The sequence below is a fragment of the Myxocyprinus asiaticus genome, chromosome 10 (assembly GCF_019703515.2).
Source record: "Myxocyprinus asiaticus isolate MX2 ecotype Aquarium Trade chromosome 10, UBuf_Myxa_2, whole genome shotgun sequence".
NCBI classification, from domain to species: domain Eukaryota; kingdom Metazoa; phylum Chordata; class Actinopteri; order Cypriniformes; family Catostomidae; genus Myxocyprinus; species Myxocyprinus asiaticus.
In genome coordinates this window covers 16,254,730-16,268,131 of record NC_059353.1, presented here as the reverse complement: position 1 = coordinate 16,268,131, position 13,402 = coordinate 16,254,730, and the positions used below count along the sequence as shown (strand labels likewise).

Here is a 13,402-nt window from a genome sequence, read left to right as displayed (position 1 = left end):
TTTAATATGTTTGTAACATGAAATATGTGCAAAATGTTTCTAAGCAAGCAAGAAAATGACAACTATAAAACGTCAAATTTCCCTAATTACTTCAGATCTGAGGACGTGTAACACCTAAACAACATTGAAAACAAGCAATGAATCATGACAATATGATGACATTCATATAGTAATTGTGACAGCCAAAAAAACACATCAAGCGAACGAGGAGCACTGAATAACTAGCTAAATACAGGGGGCCATTTTAATAATAACCTAGGGCCCCACAAACCCAAAACTAGGCCTGTCACGGTTAGCCTATTAAATAATCGTTTGATCGCAGTTATTTAATCTAACCATGATTATTTGAGACAATCACGACAATTGTGCACTTCAAATTCCATTCACATTTAACTATCCAAATAAGGTAATTTTATGAAAATATAGAAATGCCATGAACTCATTCTGTTGAACTCTGACTGTTTCACTGATTTGCACCCAGAGCAGCTGCCGAAAAACGTGTGAAGATTAACTGCTTCTGAAGCACTCTGATAGATGCGACAGATTAAAGAATGAAGAAAAACATTTCAAATAGGCCTACAGGTACATACAGAATCTCAAAGGTCTTCCTTCATGAGAAATGGTGGGTTTAATCAGAGAGCCTTAAAATAACTTGAGAAAGTGAAGAATGTAGGACAGAAATATTTTACTATTGCAAAATACATATAAATGTAATGTAATATAATAATTAAGCTATTCAGGTTGGCTGGGTTCCAAAAACAACAGTGTAAATGTAAAATGGACCAAGACTAAAGTTGGCCAAAAGGAGATACATATCTAAAGTATTTGGAAATATTTTGATATTTAAAATTTCAATTATTTTTTTTGTCATTCATACATTTTTAAATATCTTATTATATGATTCCAAGTAAAATACAAATAATTGTCACACAAATTGTCATAACCTTTAAGGTGTATGTTTACTTTATATACTTTAAGGATTATGACCATTTGTATGTCAATTAATCGTAATAATCGTGAAAGCCCTAAAACGGACAATTAATCGTAATTTGTTTGACAATTAATCGTCAGCCAAATTTCATAATTGTGACAGCCATACCAAAAACCATCCTTATAAAACAAATAACTCCCAATCCATCCAACCTCATTCATATACAGTAAATGAAGACACTAAATATGGGAGTCCATTGGAGTGAGGATAGTTGGTGTTTTTTGGCCCTAGAACAGCTGCCCCTTTGCAACCAAATTAAACACTGGAATCAAAGCTTGGCCAAGCATTCCAGCCACTTGTCTCTTGTCAATCATATGGTCAATTCATATTAGTGACAGAGCATGAAGTTTTAAAAGGAGGGAAAAAAAGACGACGGAAGCAAAAAAGGAACTCAAGAAGTCCCAACATCCCGCAACAGACTGGCAAATCATAACTAATGTCATCGTTCATCTTTAAAGTGCTGTAAATTGGAAATGTGCATTGAGCAGGCTTGTCAACACATAATGGGAGAGAAACTTTCCAATTGCTCTGCCAGAGACAGGAGAGGAAAAAAACTCCAAATGAACAAATTCATTTAAAAAATGATCCATTCTGCAATCCTGATAAGAGAGAAGTAAAATGCTATATATATATATATATATATATGTGAAAGCCCAGAATAGCATGGTGTCTGCCAATGAAGACATTGGCAATTCCCCAAATGTGGCAACCAGCACAAATGCTCCAGTTTTCCAGTCCCAGCTGCACAGTCATAGGGTCACACCTGATAATGCACACTACAAAGCAAGCAATTCAAAAGAACTAAAAAATATATATATATAAATACTAGGGCTGTCAATTTAACATGTTAATGTAGTTAATTATATGAAACAATGCGTTAAAAAAACAATGCATTTAATCACGCCCCCTTACACATCCATAATAAGGGATTTCGCTACCATCGGAGCAATTCAGGCTTAAAGTCATCCAAAGTCATTGTTTTTGAGTCCGCAGTCACCAAACTCACATACCATGGGGCAGATAGCACAAAATAGATAGGAGTAAGGAGCCATTCACACAGAAAATCTGAACAATATTTCAAAGAAATGCAATATTTGACTTCATTATATGGTATTGATATCCTAATGACAAGAATTTATATTTTACTCATATATTTCACATTAATAATTTCATAGTAAATAATTAATCACCAATCACAGCAAGTGTGTGAAAGCAAAACATTCATTACACTAATATTGTATCGCCAGGTCTCTGCTAATTCCCACCCACAGGCAAGCCTCTCTAAAATCACAGCTATCCCAAAGTTTAACTATATGACCAAGTCATCTAAAGGGTTAAACCCTGGCTGGGATAAAAGGGGGCAACACGGTTTGCCTCGGGGCACTTAGGGAAATGAGGGGCCCTGATTCTGTTCCACCAGTGACAGTACAGATGCATATCAGAAGTAGTCCAGCTGAGATTTTACCATTACATTTAATGACTCAAGAAACAGGAGCTTTCAAAGTGGACAAGTTAATTATGAATGATGATTTCTGTGTAGGACAGTACAGCTGAGGCCCCATTTACACAAAGCATGGGGGTTCATGTGCATCCACAAAGTGATAATGCGCCACACTAAAAATCAATACTGTTGCCCATTCTCTTTTCAAGCAACCCCACAGGCCTTGAACATGGGCCTGGCCAGCAGGAGTGACTGTGTACAAACCATAATGACCTGCAGTTAATTGATGGCAAAGCTAAGCCTAATATAAGTTGATGCAAACATGGTTTGGAGCTAGTTCTCAAATTTAGATCATGTTCTAACCAAATACTTCTAAGCAAGCAAATGACAAGAAAAGAAAGTTATAAATCAAGCAATTTGGTACAGGAAAAACAATTTCCAGCCCGTCCTATAGGCAAGATAGCCCTCTTTGGTAAGCTTGAGCAACTAAATTAATGTCAGTGTGAACACACCAAATTTTTAGGGTGTACAATGCAAGTGAATGTGTGCATTATAGATATAAATGGAAAGAAAGAGTTCTATTAATGTGGTAATTCATGGAAGATAGGAGACACTATTGAATGGGTAGTTGAAAGCACACAGCAATTCTCCACTACACGATTTCTTGTGGGTTCAGTGACATAATTTTATCACTTCCTGTACCACTTGCTTTTTACTTATCTCTTAAGAATCCAGCGAAATCATAACAGTCATTTTATATGTCTCAGAAAGGTCAATGTGAAACAGAATTCAGTATGATAAGGCTGCTAAGGTCAACACCACTTCAGGAACTCCGTCTAAAACAGATTACGAGACAGCCAAAGGTCATTCTTCCCAACAAAAACAAAGATCCTGATTTGTACAGGAATAGAATCAAAACTAGTTACACACCCTTTCCACAGAGCCACATAAGAGGGAGACACTAGGTCACCACAGCAACTGGTCCTTGGCCATGATTTCCATGAAAGACTCCATTGTGTTGGACCTTTAGTTGTCCATAGATGGTACTTTTTAATGTAAAAATACAAAAAAGGTTTGAAATGGTCAGTGGAAGGCGTTGTTTAACCTTCAGAAAATGTCAGTCTATCTTAGGAGGTCAAACTATACAGTATATTATATGAATATTTTATTTCCTTTGTATTTACATGAGGTTTGCAATTTTGCAATCTTGTTACCATAATTTGGGGCAAAACAAAATAAGAATAAGTAACAGGGCCCATTTAGCCTAAATGAAGTTTTCACTCAGTAGGGGCTAGCTAGTTTGGACCCAAATATTTTATTGTCATAATTGATTAAAGTTATATTACCAATAAATTAGCGAAAGATCTTTGTTTGGTCATTTTTCTTATTATAACTTTGGTAGCATGGTTGCTTTGTTGAGTGTAAAAATTGTGACTGGAATGGATTAATATAATAATCATGAAAATGACAATCAGATTGACTACATTTACATGGACACCAGAAAGCAGCTTATAATGGAAAAGCGTATTATTACGTAAAAGCAGCGTTATGGTTCACATGCACTGTATAAGCGGCACTCTTAACTCCCGTATACATGCTCCACAGCAACGTAATTTCCCCGCGACACTTGTGTAAATAACAAACATGCCATCCGAGGAAGACTTCCATATTTTATTCTCTGTTGCATCGCTTTATTTCCAGATATTCCAGAGTTGTTGCTGTGTTTGTTTTCTTAACTTTATATCGCTACCTGCAGCATTGTGCTGCAATAGTGGGATTTCCCCCTTACGTAAAACTCCAGGATTCCCCCAGTGTACCAGCGCATATACATAAACGTGAGGGACAGTCGATATTTTACATTGGTATGTATAAATGGATATAGTTTACAGTGTGCTTTTCCCAATATACTCACAGAAATGTTGAATTCTTTCCGCTGTGTTGACTTGTTGTTGGGCTCCATCCTATAACGTTTGTTATTTGGTCTGTTCATGTACATGTGCACTCTTCAAACCCCCATCAGAACACTGCGTATGTGCTTACATGTCCACATTAAGCTGCATTCTCGAGGAGAAACCTAGGCGTGTTAAACCACTTTCTCTTAATCCCTTAAATGGCGTTAAGGAAATCAGCGTTCTCGTCTAATGTTTCAGAACACCACTTTATGCAAAAATCCTGGAATAAACCAAGTGCTTGTAATTGTGGTCATTAGGTCAATATTAACAAAATTAACTAATTTACATGCAATGTTAATTATATGTTATATACTGTACATTTATCTAATAGTTAGCATTCATTAAAAAAAAAAAAAAAAAAAAAAGGTAATGGGCTTCCAATTTGTACCCTATTTATGGAAAGTGCCAGATATGCTTGAAACAGTGATTTGCAGTTGGCCTGTGTGAAGCATGCGACTAAGTTGTGTCAGTCTTAGGTTGCAGCTGAACTCAAAAGCTACTACAGATGCCCAAAAGCTGCTGCAGATGCACATACTTTCAGATTCAGTTTCATTCTAAACCATAACAATTAGAAAAGCAACACCGGCTGTGGCTGTGTGGGAAGCTGCTTCATTGGCATGTGGAGAACTAAAAACATTTCTTCAGCATTTCTACGCTTCAGGCTACTGACATTCAGATTTTATACTCCCCTGATGCCTGTATGACAGAATTAAGTAATTATAAAGAAAATAAACAATATTACAATTTGGAAATTCCATCAAGTTGATGCCTAGTAATTTTACAAATTTAACTGTGGTTGTCAACTGGTGGGTAGCAGGTTTGTTCTGAAAGGGTCAGCAGGGAATATACAATGCTAAATACAAATGAGAAGCTGCAATAGCCATGTAATTGTGCCTGGTTAGGATAGCATAATGAACAGGCTAATCAACTTTTAAAAGTGGGGAACACATTTCTTATATCTTTTGTTTTGGACGCAATAAAACCAAAACATTTTGCTGCAAATTCATCTGCCACTTTGTAGAAGCCATCCAAATTAGGCAGATGCTAACATGGACAGATTGAGTGACATGTCCTCATCCTAGAAAGCCATAAACAACTCTATGCAAAGTAAAAGAAAATATGACCTAGACTATATAAATACATGTTTACTTGCAACAAGGATAAATATGGAGTGTGCTGACCACAATTTGTATTGTGAAAGGAATTACTGGCTGCCGTGAACATGAAACTATCAAAATTCAAGAAACATTCAGAAACCAATCAATTATTCAAATAACGAAGACAAGCCAGTTTTTCAAATATTTTTCAAGGTAATATTAAAAAATGACCATTAATTTAAGAGCAATTTTTTTTTACTTATGTTTGATAAACAATTTTAATTGTAAAGAGTTGTAAAACAAAACCGGTTGAAAACTACTGGTATAGAAACCCAATTCAGAACCAAACCTCAGTCTTTACACTTTTCCCCTCCAACACACTGATGGGCAAAACGTCACTTTGTGTTATTATTGTTCCAGGAAACATGAGACTGTAAACCCTTTGCTCGTGCTGTGGGGGGGCCCCCAAGCGCCTGACATCCTCTCCTACTGTTCCCTCTCATTAGCATAGAGCTAAAGCAGGCAGCTTTAAGGAGATGACCACACTTCTGCACCTCCCTCCAAGAGCGAGGAGTGAAGAGGCACTAACTAAGAGGGTGGATAGGGTAACGGGACCCTGAGGTTTCCTCAAGGAGGGGTTCAATGGGTTAATGAAAGTGTGGCTATGTGGATACATGTGGTGGAATGTATGGCAGACGGCAGGTCTCGGGCCTGATAACAGGGCAGACGACACTCAGGGATGTAATTCAGGAACATCAGAGTCTCTGTGGAGAGCAGTCATAAAGCTTCGGTCTACTGTTTCCATTCAGACCCACATGCTTTCACTTTTAAAATGGAGTTAATAACGAAGCCAGACTCCCTGGCGAGCACACAGGAGGATCCGAGGCTTCAACCAGTGATATTTGAGATTTTGCTTACTTCTGGAAGGTTTTAATGGTTGAGTCTGTCCACAGACATTACGTTCTTTTCAAAACAGTCATCGTGTGTCTGGAAATATTACGAGTATTATTAAGAAGAAAAAGGAATGTTTAGAGAAAAAAGCCAATGAAACATGGGATGAGATCACAACTTTGTCAGGTTTATCATTGTAATATTTTATTTTTGATGCAAGTTAACGGCAAAGTGTGCAATTTAACAATAATAATTAATTGCTTTCAAACATGTTTCCTCAAACTTTCCTTCTGTCTGCCATTGGTCTGCTATTCCCTGCCCAAACTTACGACATTGGCTGAGTCAGTGCTGCTATGTGGGGTCACAAAAACAAAGAAAAGTTTTGATTGAGCCACATTGCCACAGTGTTTACACTTTTTGGAAGAATCAAACTACCAGCGGCTTAATATAGATGTCTCTGGACATTAAACTGGGATAGGACAAAGTACTGTATTTTACCCGTGAAAACCAAGAAAATTAAACACACCACCTTTAAGTTATGAAATATTCATAAAATATAAAGACCTTTTGGCAAATTAGCAAAATAATTCAATCAGACAGCTGCTTTTAGTGCTTTAGTAACCTTACCTTTCTGCGGCAGTGCCAAGCCGATTTCTGAATGGAAAAGGCCCTCAATCAATCTGTGGAATGGAAAAGACTAATTAATTCAAGTTGCCCTGGCCCATTATTCATTTTGATTGAAAGCAGAGTTACAAATCAGTCCACATTTATCAGATCTGCAGGTTAAATTAAACAGTAACATCAAGCTTGCTGCTGGTGTCACTTGAAGCCATGGTGTGACAGTGCAGCAAAAACTTACAACACTGATAACAACACCTGCTTTAAAACCGTGAAATCAAGGAAAACAATTACCGTAATGCAGCCATGGTTCATCAAAGCAGGTGACTTGGCCACAAAGAACTGAGGTTGTTTAAATCAACATGGCGCTAGTGGTCGACAGACCCTGAGCTGTTCAAAAAGCTTCAATATTATCAATATAATGTGCGCATTATGCAAGTTCCATGCCAACTGAACACAACTGACTGATAAAATCTTAACATTCACATATCTATGAGATCACATGCCAAAATAGGGCTTTAAAGTAGAGTAAAACCATAACTGAACATAGTTGGTTAAAATTCTCTCACACAATCTGTATAATAACACATTTAAAAAATATATATAACACACTGGTATACCTTACAGGCCCTTGCTTATCTCTAAGACTAAAACATATAAAAACAGTAAGAACCTTCCTGGCAATTTTTACCATAAAAGATAAGGCTTAGTGCCTCACATACTCTACAAATGATATTGAGTGAAACCAATGGCAATTTAACTATAAATAAACAATCAACTGTAGAGGTGACACAACTCAGGACATTTTTATATAGAAAGAATGGGGCTAAAACTCTTTGATACACTCACACACACCCCACTTCATGTCTCCTCTGAAGCTAATCAATAGACAACCGTGTTTCATGTACATACAAAGACTGGCTGTCTCTATCAACTTCCCTAAATAGTGTGTATGCTCGTGTTCCAACAATCAGTATTTCACACTTTGATTTCAAAGAGGACAGCAACTAAACATACTAAACTTATTCATCCAAATCTTAAAGGTAAAGTGTGTTGTTATTTTTTTTTCAATGTTCAAATAAGGTCTGCTATTCCTTATTCATCATACTCGACCAGTGGCAGATTGGGTCTACGTATTCAGACAGCTAGTCTCACCTGTTCATCTATGAGCAGGGGAAGTGAACAGATTTACAAACACACTTACCGCACCCCCAAGTGAGGAAAATCACAACCATTTGCAATTCAAATGAAAGGTTCTGCTCTCTGCTACAGGAAGCTGAATAAAGCCTAATGTTATGAGCTCGTTACGTCTCGTTCATACAGATGACACAAGAAACAAACGAGTGATTATCAGTGTGACCTCCTTCTCCAGTGGCCTGCAACTCTCACACAGAGAAAGCTGATATACTTCCCTTTTGCTAATGATTAATACGTGAGCAATAGAGAGACATGGTGATGCTATGAAGAAGAGAGAATTAAGTATAGTGCAGAGCAGCATAGAGGTTAGGGGTTGGCGTTATGATAAAATCTTAAATCATGGTATTAGTCATTTTATTGTATGGTAACTGTATAGATATTGATATAGTTATTTCTGGTGCAAATTTAACCCCAAAATGTTTCATATATTACATTAAATCATTCACAAATAAAAGTGAATGGTGACTGAGGCCAACATACTGCTTAATTGAAACGTTCCGTTTTATAATTCTATATTAATGCAGCAAGTTGCAACATTGCTTGGCAAACAAATAAAGTACACTAAATCGCTCCCATTATTATCAAAGAAGCTTTCTCCACTGGAATCATTTGTATGTGACAGCATGCAGAAGACTATCGTTATCTGCTTGATGTTGAATTTTTTGTTAAGTCATGCTGCAATGTACCATGCAATAAATGGTGTTGCAGAATCTCTAAAGCTTGATACATTTCAATAATCGGACGGTATATACTACCATGCCGTCCAGCCCATGACTGCAGGTTGTCCAAAAGGGACACGATAGAGCTGTCACCCAGCATCAGAGCAAGCAGCGATCACATGTATGCACTGACCTAATACTGCAGCTCTACATGCTACAGCACTAATGGAAGAATCATGACATATTCATTCAGAAATCAACAGCCAAACTTGCTTGCTTACAATGCAACAAATATTAGCATGCTTCTGATGCAACAAAACTGAAAAACAACAAATGCATACTGTAAATTGATGATTTAATTAAACATATATGTAAGTACGTGGAAGGGCTAGGCGGTATGACAGTATACACCAGGTTTTTAAAGCGGTGTATGAGCGGCTGTGGACACACACACAAACTCCTTCGGAGCTGCTCTGAGATCTCAGCTCATGAGTATTTCAGCATTTTATTTCGAATGCAGACCTCATTAAAAACTACCACACAGGAGGAACTCAATGAACGTCAAAATAAAAGTTCCGCCAAAATAAAAGCTCTGTTTACCTGGAAGCTTGAAATTGAAGACATTACGACAGAAAACCATTACTATTTTATAGAAAAATATAATATTCACAGTTAAAACAATACTACTACTAATAACAATAATTCAATAATAAATGGTTTTTATTATTACTATCATGTAAGCAATATTAGAAAAGCAAGTGTACTGAATATCAGCCTTGTGCCACAGGTAATCAGATTTTTTTCATTAATGTTTTCATTTATACTGTGACGCTCTGTTATACAGTATTTTATTTGACCAAAAAAACAAACATTTTTGTTTTAAATGTATTATATATTTTATTTTAAGCTTTATGCATCCATTTGATTAAACGCTGTTTTGATGATAACATTTAATTAAAACATAAAACATGGAATCCAGAAAAATAAAGATTTTATGCACTTCTTTTAATCAAGTCCTTTTTTGTGTGATTTCATCAGTAATCTGAGGCTATTTATTTATTGCCTTAGTATCAATTTAGTATCGATACAGAGGTAACAGGGCTGGTATCATACCGAAGCCAAAGTTTTGGTATCGGAGCAACCCTAATTTTCACTTTGCATATTATTGGCCCCTTTCAATTACAAAAAATAGACATTACAACAAGATTACAAAATATATTTAAAAAATTCCAGCAAATATGACTATTTTGCTATATATATTTTTAGTGACATGTAAATTCACGATAAGTAAAAATATTCATACAGTGATATTGGTCAAGATTTTCGCTCAAACATGCTTGAGCCACATAAGCTTTGATCAGGTCATTCAGCTTCCCTGTTCTGCTTTCTTTTGCAGATGAGGAAGGCAGCCATGTGTATTTATTTTATTAATGTGCATGCGTGCATGCGAGTGTGTGTGCACTCACACATCTCTGTCCTGTCCCTACAGCTCTCATTTCAAAGTCAGAGCAGCAAAGGGGAAGCTCCTCTCCCCCTCCGGACAGACACAGATTAAAAGCAGGAGGGAGCTGCAGACAGCCTCTGACCGCACCGCCAGAGGCTTTAGCGTGTCACCTGTCTCTTCGAGCTCGAGGGCTCCATTCCAAATTGAAATAATTAACTTGGAAGAGCCTGTGTGCAGCATAAAAGCTGCTGGTCGTGTGGTGAGAGGCAGCTGAGGCGCAGGGCCATTATTAGGTCAGTAGGACTCACAGAAGGAATGGACCCAAGGCCAGAATATGCCTTTGATATGTAATGGGTGTGTGACAGTGAAATCAACTGCGCTTTCTGTCTCTGAAGCCAGAGAGAAGAATTACAATCACACATTGAAGAAAACACTCAGCATCATAGCTAGTAGTGGTAATTAGACCAGAAGCCGCTCACAACAGAGGGCAGGAGGAAAGTAGAGTATCGCAACAACTGGGTCATTCAAATGTTGTTCCAGGCAATTTTTCATCCCACCTCTTTGCAAGGTCTTCGGTGACTGATGTGGGTTACTGAGTTCAGAAGAACAAATAATAGGAATCTGAGGCAATCTGCAGTTATTTAATTTACAACCAATAAAATTGGGGCAGCAAGTGTCAGCAGATATGATCTTATGCAATACCCAAAAGTAATATTCATGGTTTTAAATATAAACTGCTTTAAAGGGATAATTCAACCAAAAATGATTCTGTGTTGATTTACTCACTCTCATGTTTTTCCAAACTCATATGACTAACTTTGAATGTCCTTTCACTGCATAGAGAAAAAAAAAAAAAAGATGCAATAAAAGTGAATGATGACTGAGGCTGAGTCCATAACATTTTGTCAAACTTCTCCTTTTGTGTTCCACAGAACAAAGAAAGTCATGGTTTGGAACAACATAAGGGGGGAGTAAATGATGACAAAATATTCATTTTTGGGTAAATTATCAATTTAAGGCCTAAATTGGTGCTTTGAAGAATTTAAAATCTAGGCACATTCTTAGTTAGGTCACTCTATGACAAACCAGAGGGCAGAATAACTTTCGGCAGACGCCATCGATCTGATGTTGCACATTTTCATCAGCCCAAATATTTAAAAGACTCCTGATTTCATCTAATGACTTGTACTGACGATTCTCAATTCTCCATTGATCTACTGAGGAAAGCTGGTAGCTAGATATTAAAAACAGCCAGTTTTGCAAGCACCACTTACTTTCCTTTAGAAAAAGTAAAGATCTAATTTCTATTTAAATTTTTATTAAAAAAATAAATAAAAAAAATACAAAACTATAATGCTGCACGAAACCTTACACTTACATCTCCTGCAGTACAGCTGAAGTCAGAAGTTTACATACACTTAGGTTGAAGTCATTAAAACTCTTTTTTTTTAGCTACTCCACAGATTTAATATTAGCAAACTATAGCTTTGGCAAGTCATTTAGGACATCTACTTTGTGCATGACACAAGTATTTTTGTGAGACAGATTGTTTCACTTTTAATTGACAACATCACAATTCCAGTGGGTCTGAAGTTTACATACACCAAGTTAACTGTGCCTTTAAGCAGCTTGGAAAATTCCAGAAAATGATGTCAAGCCTTTAGACAACTAACCAATTAACTTCTGATAAGAGGTGTACTGAATTGGAGGTGTACCTGTGAATGTATTATATATAAATCAGCCAAGACCTCAGAAAAAAAATTGTGGACCTCCACAAGTCTGATTCATCCTTGGGAGCAATTTCCAAATTCCTGAAGGTACCACATTCATCTGTACAAACAACAGTACACAAATATAAACACCATGGGACCACGCAGCCATCATATTGCTCAGGAAGGAAACTCATTCTGTCTCCTAGAGATGAACGTAGTTTAGTGCGAAATGTGCAAATCAATCCCAGAACAACAGCAAAGGACCTTGTGAAGATGCTGGAAGAATCAGGTAGACAAGTATCTATATCCACAGTAAAACAAGTCCTATATCGACATAACCTGAAAGGCTGCTCAGCAAGGAAGAAGCCACTGCTCCATAAAAGGAGGGACTGTTTGTGTTCCAAACGTCTCCTTATTTGGCACTCCACATTAAGACGTTGAACCTCATAATATTCAATAATTGCTTGTCATTAGCAGGATCATACACAGGGCCTCCCCACTGTCTTCAATAATCCTGGAAGCTTTTATATTGAGAGGAAGTGGTGAAAACATATTACAAATGCTCACTTGATTATGGAAGCAGATTGTGTAAAAGAAAAAGATCATTCTGCACAATTATTGTAAAAACAATATGTAAATATGTAGTTAATTAGGTAGAATATTTAAGAAAATATTAGTAAAAAATTTTAGCGAGGTAAATTACAAATGATTGTAAAGTTACGCACAAATATAATGAAGTTACAATGATGAACTGCACTATATGGTCACATTTCAGCACTTTACGTATATGTACAGCACCTCTCTTAAGTAGCACTTAAAGCGCATCCTAGCACATTCATGTTAAGTGCAGTTTTGAGAAATGCTCCGTGTGCTTGTGTTTTATGGAAGAGTTATGCTTTGAGTGGCCCAGCTCCCATGACCACATGTCAGGCTTTTTTATCCATTGTCTCCTAAACTGGCCCACCTTCACTCTCGTTACTGGTGGATGCTTTGTGTTAGCATGGCCACTGACTAAAATAGAGAGTGTCAATAAGGATACTCTGGAGACAATCAATTCAACATTAGATCATATCAGGAAAACACAGCAACCAGAAAGAATAGTGTTAAAATGGTGCTGTAAGAGAAACAACACAAAGGAGGAACAATATTGGTTGCAGCCGTTTCCTCCTCTACTAAAATAGAAACTTCTCCCGGAGGTTGAAGTGATGTTACATAGAAACTAGCCAGCATGTACAGACAGGAAGAACTTCTAATGGGTATGAGAATAATCCCATTTTTCTGAGTAAAAATAATTGTCTTCAAATTAGATTTCAGTATCAATTCCAAAGCAAAGTCGGCAATTGAAAGATAGTATGAGCAGAGGGACGTCTTCCTCTTTGTCCTTCTGGGTGGAAGAGTAA

The 13,402-nt window shown here is 37.0% G+C and overlaps 1 protein-coding gene across 4 annotated transcripts in view; it reads right to left on the bottom strand.

Annotated features, from left to right (window-relative positions):
• raph1a (Ras association (RalGDS/AF-6) and pleckstrin homology domains 1a) overlaps positions 1–13,402 on the bottom strand; it is a 123,364-nt gene that overhangs the window by 94,692 nt on the left and 15,270 nt on the right. For 3 of the 4 annotated variants that reach the window (XM_051709276.1, XM_051709273.1, XM_051709275.1), the window contains exon 2: positions 7,000–7,052. The exons of the other annotated variant lie outside the window; for it this stretch is intronic. The gene's annotated coding sequence lies outside the window, so the exon portion shown is untranslated. The remainder of the gene's footprint in view (positions 1–6,999; positions 7,053–13,402) is intronic. 4 annotated transcript variants of the gene reach the window in all.